We start from the raw sequence: 9,743 nt of genomic DNA on the forward strand, positions 1-9,743 counted from the left end.
AAAGACAATGCAGATATAATTATACTTTTATTAGACCATGTTTATATTCTTGGTTCTTTCAGGTAAAGTCACGTAGAAGGGAAATAATAAAATAATAAAATGTCAACGTATTAAAAATTCTCACGACGTTTCGGCCACAACGCAAGCAGCCGTCCTCAGGTGAAGAACAGAGCTGTCGGAAAGACAGCGTCCAATTTTATTATTTCCCTTCTACGTGACTTTACCGAAAGGACCAAGAATATGAATCCCTGCAGTTGGTTCAGGCTACGGGGGGTGACCCAGCTGAGTTCTGTCGCTCGTCGTTTGCTGTGCGCGTGGCGCCACCGACTGCACGAGACGAGGTCACTGCGGCTGCGTCTGCGGCGCTGGGAGCGGTGAAGTGGTGGAGCTTGCGGGCGGTCGGAGCGTCGCTGCGCTACGAAACCCGGCGCCTTGGAGTTGCGATTCCCGTTCGCGGCCAACGCCGGTGACGAATATCTGAACCGGTTCATAGAGTCTCTGAAGGCTACACAGCAGCAGTGCGGGATTAAAACACACACATTTGTTTTAACTCGCGTAGTAAAGTAATTGTATTTTTTCATTTGCTATACCGCCAGATAATACGACAACTCGCTCACCTTAAACACCCAGTCGTTCATAAAAGTCGAAGGCAGTATAGTACTATAGTAATAGAGCGAGTGTAGAATCACTGAACCGGAAATGATAGCTTGAAAGCATTTAGCGCGGGGCCTTTGAAAGTGCGGGGCCTGCAGCTGCTGCTGCCGCGTGCAGCTGCTGCTGCTTTTGCTGCTCGGATAATACTGGTAGGAACCTCCTGGTTACACCAGCCCACAGGGGATTATTGTGTCCGTCGTGCAGGGAGGGGCTGGGTGGGGAGGGAGGGGCTGGGTTGGGAGGGGAGGGTGGGGAGAGGCTGGGTGGGGAGGGGAGGGTGGGGAGAGGCTGGGTGGGGAGGGGAGGGTGGGGAGAGGCTGGGTGGGGAGGGGAGGGTGGGGAGGGGCTGGGTGGGGAGGGTGGGGAGGGGCTGGGTGAGGAGGGTGGGGCTGGGTGGGGGTTGGGAGGGGTGGGGCTGGGTGGGGAGGGGCTGGTCACCCCGTGGTACCCTTATAAAACTCAACGTTGAACCTACTCACGCCGGCTTGTGCCTGCCCTCACAGTCGAGCATATTTGCGGAATACACCATGCCCGCCGTTGACCCTGGCCATTGACCGAGCAACCCAACGTTCCTACCAGCTCCCTCCGCAGGAATGTGTTCCGGCACTGTGCCGCAGTATGCTTCACTAATTTTCAGAGCGGTGGAGAGGGGGGGGGGTTGTGGACTTTCGTCGTTTAGACATCGTCACTGTGAGGGTCCCGCCGCACCATTTGAAAGCACTGCTGGGTTTGGCGCCGCGACCGTGATGATGATGATGGGGGTGTTCACCACGTGTTGTGTATCGTCAGGGGCCTCACTAAAGCCCACCAGGGGGCGCCAGTGGCCCCGAGGCCCATGCAACGAAGAGTGCTGCGACAAGGCGAATCGTCGTCTTCGCAATGTTCATCATCATCATCAGGCCTGGGCGAAGTTCTCCCCAAGCCGCAGCAGTCTCTCAGTCGCCAATTGCATCGCTTCGTCTCCTCAATGGACGTCCTTCTCGAGCGCATTAAATTCCTCGGCTGTCGCTCCGCCACTGTTCTTGACCATCGACCGTCACCCCCCCCCACCCCCCCGACTTACGAACACGGAGAGGGCCCGGGATGAGCGTGGAGAGGCACGTGCTTTGAATCACGCAGAGCGACGTCGTTCGTGCAAATTAGCCTCTCGAAATCGCAGACGAACCACAGACCAAGCTGGAAGGCTGCCGGGCGGGCGGTGAGCCGCACGACGATAATCGCTCTGCGGTTTTCTCTAAGTACGGAGATGATTTCAGCCGATTAATGAGTGGCTACAAAAATGGGACCTTTTTGGCAGTATCAAAGTATGAAAAAAACACATTCCTGCGGAGGGAGATGGTAGGAACGTTGGGTTGCTCGGTCAATGGCCAGGGTCAACGGCGGCGTGGTGTATTCCGCAAATATGCTCGACTGTGAGGGCAGGCACAAGCCGGCGTGAGTAGGTTCAACGTTGAGTTTTATAAGGGTACCACGGGGTGACCAGCCCCTCCCCACCCAGCCCCTCCCCACCCAGCCCCTCCCCACCCAGCCCCTCCCCACCCAGCCCCACCCCTCCCACCCCCCACCCAGCCCCTCCCCACCCAGCCCCTCCCCACCCTCCCCTCTCCACCCAGCCCCACCCCTCACATTTTTGGATGCACGACGGACGGACGGACACAATAATCCCCTGTGGGCTGGTGGAACCAGGTGGTTTTTACCAGTAAAAAGGCAGGTGTTAAGATGTTCAGACACCAAATAGAAACATTTTGCAAGGAATCAAACCTGGATTAACCACACACAGAGCTTGTGGTGAACATGCAAACAGACATGGTATAAATTTCGATTTAAAGCTTTCGTGACTGCAGGGATTCATATTCTTGGTTCTTTCGGTAAAGTCACGTAGAAGGGAAATAATAAAATTAAAAAAATATAAAACAATAAAATAGGACGCTGTCTTTCCGACAGCTCTGTTCTTCACCTGAGGACGGCTGCTTACGTGGTGGCCGAAACGTCGTGAGAATTTTTATGAATGTTGAAAATTTATTATTTTATTATTTCCCTTCTACGTGACTTTATCTGAAAGATCCAAGAATATAAACATGGTCTAATAAAAGTATATTTATATCTGCATTGTCTTTGAAACCGATTGCCCCACACCAGAGGCAGCCTTCTTGCAAGCTCACCACAAGTGTGGTCAATGCAGTACCTGATTCCTCGCTTTAGGTTTCACCTGTTTTATTGCCAGAGAGGGGCCGTCCATGAATGACGTCACGCACCTAGGGGGGGGGGTCAGACATTTGTGACAATGTGTGACGAGGGGGGGGGGGTGAGAAATGTGACGTCACATCAAAATGCGCAACTTTAAATAAACATAGACAACAAGTTCTACTTAATTAAATAGACTTTTTAATAATTGTTTTCTCCTACAGACCTGTAATGCGAGCAAGGAAAGAGGCGGCGGAGTCTGGGTCACGTGAGGAGAAGGAGGAGTCAGGGTCACGTGAGAGAGAGGATTTAGGGGGAGAACCGGAAGGGATTTGGGAGTTGAGAAGGAGTGGAAACAGGAGGAGGCCACGCTGGGCAGTGGCGAGAGGGTGGCGCGACTGCCACGTGGTGGGAGGCCACGGCACCGTCGGCCAGTGGTGTACGTGGGGCACAGCAAAGCTAGTGGGCTAGAGTTAGTGGAGTAGAGCTAGCGGAGGAGAGCTAGTGGAGTGTGGGAAGCTAGCCGGGCGTGAAGAGCTAGCAGAGTGTGCGGGGCACACAGAGCAGCAGTGTGGCTGCAGAGCGGAGCAGCGGTGTGGCTGCAGACGGAGCAGCGGTGTGGCTGCGGAGCGGAGCAGCGGTGTGGCCGCAGGGTGCACGGTGGAGGAGGTGCGGGTCTGAGCGAGGACGCCGTAGGGGCGAGAGAGACAAGAACCCGAATAAAGGACAACGGAGACCTACACTGTTTGAAGAGTCCTTTATTACATTGGTGTCGGAAGTGAAACGGCATGTCAAAACAGCTCAGAAGAAAGAACGTCCCTGCACCATCTTCTGCACCATCTTCTGAAGACGATCTTCCTCCGGCGGTGGCGCTACCGACGATGGAGGGAGGAGGCGACGTAGGGACGAGCGACGCACCGGGGTGCAGGACAGGACGTTGCCGGCTCAGCAGGTCCGTCCGCGCAGGTGGACGCCGACGAAGGATGGCGACACGTAGCGGCCCAACTTGAGTCGCTGAAGGTTGTTTTAATGCAGTTATGCACCCTTGTGACGCCCAGGACGAGTTCGGGGAGGCCAAGCGGGGACCATCCGACTGGGGCCTTGCCGACGCTGTCAGCCCTCTCCAACACGCGGCACGAAACCGCCATCTTGGGCGTGGATGGGGAGGAACGGCGAGAAGCCGCCATCTTGCTGCCTCCACCGCGGGAAGCCGCCATCTCGCTGCCTCCACCGCGGGGAGCCGCCATTTTGAACACGTTGCGGAGTGACGCCATCTTGTCGCTGCTGCACGAATCACCATCGACGGAAGACGGCGGAGCGGGGACCCGCAGCCATCGTCTAACGACTGTCAAAGAGTTCTCTATCGGCGGAGATTGGAGCGCATTCGCCTGCCGTTTTCAAGCGGCTGTACGATTCGCGAAATGGACGGATGCGAAAGCCTTGGAGGTCCTGCCAACGCTTCTTGACGACGAGTCCGTCAGGTTCTTCCACTCCATCAAGGCCGAAAAGAAGAGGACGCTACAGGGGGTGTTCGAAGAAATGGCGGAGGCGTATGAGCCCCCGGACGATGCTCATCGTAGGTTCGTGCAGTGGCAACGGGCACCTGAAGAATCGCCGGTGGCATTCCGGGGTGCCGTGATGGAGCTAGCTATGACCGCGTATCCGGAGACGGAGCCCGATTTGTTGGAACCCCTGATATTGGGAAAGATGTTGGAGTTATCCAGGGACTTGGGCATCCCCATGCCGGTGTGCGAGCACGATAAGTTAACGTCCCGTGTGGCGGCTAAGTGCCTGGATGCCCAATTTAACCTTCGACGGTGGAAACAGGTGTCGGCTTGGACGGGGGCCCCCACCGTCGAAGGCGGTGCAACCGGGTGGGACCCGAAGAAGGCTGTCTATGTTCGAGACGACAGGGGTCTTAAAGAGTTGACGGCGGCATCCACCCAGTGGCCTGCTCGAGGGGGAGCGGGGTTGCGCTCCGGGCCGCCGGTGCGGGAGCGCCAAGACAGAGGGGGTGCTGTACGGCGAACCGACTTGGCGTGTTTCCGCTGCGGCCGTAAGGGCCACTTCGCCAGAGATTGTTGGGCTCGCATTCCGCGGCCGCCCCAGCAGGAGGCCTCGGCCATGGACGCGACGCGGCAGGACCATCCACGACAGGCAAGTCGGTACGCATCAGACATCCGGCAAGGCCTGTCATCTCATGCATCACCATCGCTGCGCGGTCCGTGTGCCATTAATAACGGGGGGGGCGGTGATTGACCCGTGTCGCTCGCTGACGCAGTGGCGGAAATTGGCACGGAGGGTGGTGGCGGCCGCTACTGGGTCGTCCACTGTGCCTGGTTCGATCCAAGGGGTCGATGTGCGCATTTTGGTGGACTCAGGTGCGTCTGCGACTATTATCTCCGACGTGATTTTACATCTCCTAGCCATTCCGCCGGGCAGGGTGCGACCGGTTTATGAATCTTGCATAGCGGCGAATGGGGGAAGTATGGGCATTGTGGGCCAGGTGGACGCCAGCATATCAATTGGGGGGGTGTCGGCTTCAGGGACCATGTTGATTTCCAGGTCCCTCGCGGTGCCCTGTTTGTTGGGGACCGATTTCCTGGCAAAAATGCCCATTCAAATAATGGTGGATCACAATTGTATTGAATTACCGGGGGGTCGGAAAATTTCATTCTTGCCGTCGCCCTGGGGCCAGTCTGCTCCTGTCTGCCAGGTACAGGCGCTGTCCGAGGTATCTGTTGATATTCCACCTGGTTCGCAGATGCTTATTTCGTTGAGGTATCGGAAACCGGTGCCTGGTATTGAGGGAGCGGCGGGTGTGTTGTTATCGCCGTCCACGGCTATAACGGGTGGCTCGACGCTGGTCGGGGCACAGACGATTGTCCGGCCGGGTCAGCCTCCGTTTTTACAAGTGTTGAATGGAAGCGCGGATAATGTTAGTGTACCGGCCGGAATGGTTTTGGCTCACGCTACGACGGCTTTCACGGCCCATGACGACCGGCACTGCCGGGGCCTTGTAGGGGGGGTCTCGGCCTCCACGGCGCAGGATGATCGGTGGATTGCCGAGTTGTGCGGGGAAAACGCGTCTTTGACTGGGGACCAACGGTCCACGCTTCGCGCGCTGTTGGAAAGGTATTCTGACGTTTTTAGTTCGGACGATTTCGACTTGGGACGCACCTCCTTGCTCTCCCACCATATTGATACGGGGGATGCCGCTCCGATTCAGATGAACCCGCATCGGTTGAGTCCGATGGAGCGGGATCATGTTCGCGGCGCAGTGGAGGATATGCTGGCTGCTGACATTATTTCCCCGTCCAACAGTCCGTGGGGCGCGCCGGTGGTCCTTGTGAAGAAAAAGGATGGGAAATTGCGATTTTGTGTAGATTTTCGCAAATTGAATAAAGTGTCGGTTGCAGACGCGTACCCCCTGCCGCGTATGGATGAATCCCTCGATGCCTTGTCTGGGGCGAAGATTTTTTCTATGCTTGACCTCTCGTTGGGATTCTGGCAGCTTCCCCTGGACGAGTCCTCGAGGGAAAAGACGTCTTTCCGTACGCCGCAGGGCTTGTTTCAGTTTAATTGTCTTCCAATGGGCTTGAATGCTGCCCCCGTCACTTTTCAGCGGCTGATGGAGCTTGTGTTAACGGGTCTGCAGTGGGAGACATGTTTGATATATTTAGATGATGTTATCATCTTCAGCCGCACGTTTGAGGAACATCTGCAGAGATTGGACGCGGTGTTTGCTAGGATGCGCTCCGCCAATTTGAAATTTAAGCCCAAGAAGTGTCACTATTTGGGCCACATAGTCAGTGCGGACGGGGTGGCCACGGACCCAGAGAAGACGGCGTGCGTTCGTAACTGGCCGACTCCGGCCACAATGGGGGACGTACGTCGGTTCGTTGGGTTCGCTTCATATTATCGCAGGTTCGTTCCGAACTTTGCTACGATCGCTAGGCCGCTGCACCTCCTTACGGCGAAGGGCCGGAGGTTCAGCTGGGGGCCGACGGAGGAAGCGGCATTTTAGGGCCTACGCGATCGTTTGGCGACGGCACCGACGTTGGACTATCCAGATTTTGATCGCCCTTTTATTCTGGATACTGACGCTAGTGACACCGGGATTGGGGCCGTTCTGTCACAGTCCAAGGGCGGCGTTGAACGCGTAGTAGCTTACGGTAGCCACGTGCTGTCTCCGGCAGAGACCCGCTACTGGGTTACTCGCCGCGAACTATTGGCTATTGTGCATTTTCTCCGCCAATATCGGCCGTATCTATACGGCCGTACGTTTATTGTTCGCACGGACCATGCGGCTTTGCAATATGCCCTGAGAGTTGACCAACCATCTGGCCAATTGGCACGATGGTTGGAAACCCTGCAGGAATTTTCGTTCGAAAATCAGTATAGGAAGGGGTCGCGTCACGCGAATGCGGACGCACTCTCCAGATTGCCGCAGGGATACCCTTGCGCTTGCGCTTCGGGTACGAATAGGTGTACGTGGGTTCCGCAACCCCCTCGGCCTGTTGTGTCAGCTGTCGAGGTGCCCGAGGCTCCCGTATGCCCAGGACCGGCTGATGGAGTTTTGAACCTGCCGCGCTCGGTATGGATTCGCGAGCAATTGCTTGATGAGTCGCTGGGGGCCTTGCGGGGTCGGGCTGCGAAAGGGACGGGGGGACCGCTGTTCGGTGGGACGCCAGGAGCCGCTCTCCGGGATGGGTTGCTGATGTGGAGGGAAGGGTTGCACGATCGCTGGCGTCTGATGATGCCGTCGTCATTATGGTACGAGTTGGTTCGGACTCTGCACTCCGAGACTTTGTTACATCTCGGGGTGCAGAAAACCTTGTTGACGTTGCAGCGGGACTACTTCTGGCACGGCATGACGACTGATGTCGTCGGGCACATTCGGGCGTGCCTCTCCCCGAGTACATTCATGACGCTGTTCGTCGCGTGGCAGAGGCACGGGAGGGGGCCCGATTGGCTACGGCCAAGACCCAGGCCCGGAACAAACGTTGCGCTCGGTACTCGGATGGGAAATCCCCCTGGCGAGTGGGGGACATGGCCTGGCTGCACTGCTCGCAGGTGCGGGCGGGAACCTCCCCTAAGTTGCACAAACCATGGCAGGGGCCGGTTAAGCTTATTGAGGTTCCTAACTCGCAGTCCGCACATGTTTGGTTCGGATCGCGGCGCTGGTACGTCCATACGTCTCGGTTGAAACCCTACGTGGCCCCGCAGATGGATGCGTCATCTCCTAATGTTGCTTTGCCGGTGTCTGTTGCATCCGACGCACCTCTGACTTTGCCTGTTCAACCTGCAAGCGCGCCTGTCGTGCCTTCTACAGACGAACTGGCCATGACACAGGCGGATACAGCGAATCCTGCTCCTCGTGGGCCTACCACGGCGACGGGGACACTTGACCCCGCTGCCCCTCCAACCCCGCCACGGACACGATTGCGGGAGACCCCGGCGACGGGTCTCTCTGGGGAACGGGACTTTGGTGTTGACGGGCCTCCAACAGCGGCGGGCGGATCCGATCCCGCCGCTCTTAAAACCCTGTCGCGGTCGCGGTCTGTGGGGGGGCCTCCTCCCGTTCGGGATGGGCCGGCGACCCGCATGCGTTCCAAGTCCCTTTCCTTTCGTTAATTGTTGTTCTTGTTGTTGTTGTGTTGTTATAATCTCCGTTGTCTGGTGATGCCCGATGGTTGTAATTTGCTCGCATTATTTTGTTCTGTTGCAGCCGGGGAAGGCTGGGTTTTTCATCAGGGGTGGGGGAGTCATGTAATGCGAGCAAGGAAAGAGGGGGCGGAGTCTGGGTCACGTGAGGAGAAGGAGGAGTCAGGGTCACGTGAGAGAGAGGATTTAGGGGGAGAACCGGAAGGGATCTGGGAGTTGAGAAGGAGTGGAAACAGGAGGAGGCCACGCTGGGCAGTGGCGAGAGGGTGGCGCGACTGCCACGTGGTGGGAGGCCACGGCACCGTCGGCCAGCGGTGTACGTGGGGCACAGCAGAGCTAGTGGGCTAGAGTTTGTGGAGTAGAGCTAGCGGAGGAGAGCTAGTGGAGTGTGGGAAGCTAGCCGGGCGTGAAGAGCTAGCAGAGTGTGCGGGGCACACAGAGCAGCAGTGTGGCTGCAGAGCGGAGCAGCGGTGTGGCTGCAGACGGAGCAGCGGCGTGGCTGCGGAGCGGAGCAGCGGTGTGGCTGCAGGGTACACGGTGGAGGAGGTGCGGGTCTGAGCGAGGACGCCGTAGGGGCGAGAGAGACAAGAACCCGGATAAAGGACAACGGAGACCTATACTGTTTGGAGAGTCCTTTATTACAGACCTACAACATCAGAGTGCAGCGGCACATTAAATACGCACTACAATGACAATAGTTTAAAGCGATTTGAAGCATGTTTTAATTTTTATTGGGGGGGGGGGGCAGAGCTCTGTGACGTCATATATGAGGGGGGGTCTGACTTTTTGTGACGCCGTGTGACGAGGGGGGGGGGGTCAAAAATCGTCCAAAATCGCGTGACGTCATTTATGGACGGTCTCAAGAGTACAAACTATTATTCTTTCCACCCTCCCCCCCCATATAATTAACGAGGGCCTGCCCAACATCTCCGCGTCTCTCCCGCCAAAATGAGGGGCGATGGCTCGTTGGATGTGGATCGATAAATGTGCCGATGGCGAGCACAGCGGAAAACCCCTCGCTCCACGCTGTTCACCCAATGATGTCTGTGTTTCTCGAACACGGCGGCGGCTGGAGGTCAGGGACGTGCGGTCAGGGGAGGCAGGGGAGGCACCAGTCATACTCCAATGAAAATAGCTGTTACGAAAAGTAAAAAATATATAATAATAAATAAAATACATATTAAGATTTTTCCACTGATCTGTGTTATAAATTTAATTTTTGTACGATTCCAATCATT

The sequence above is a fragment of the Lampetra fluviatilis genome, chromosome 26, assembly GCF_964198595.1.
Source record: "Lampetra fluviatilis chromosome 26, kcLamFluv1.1, whole genome shotgun sequence".
Taxonomy (NCBI): Eukaryota; Metazoa; Chordata; class Hyperoartia; order Petromyzontiformes; family Petromyzontidae; genus Lampetra; species Lampetra fluviatilis.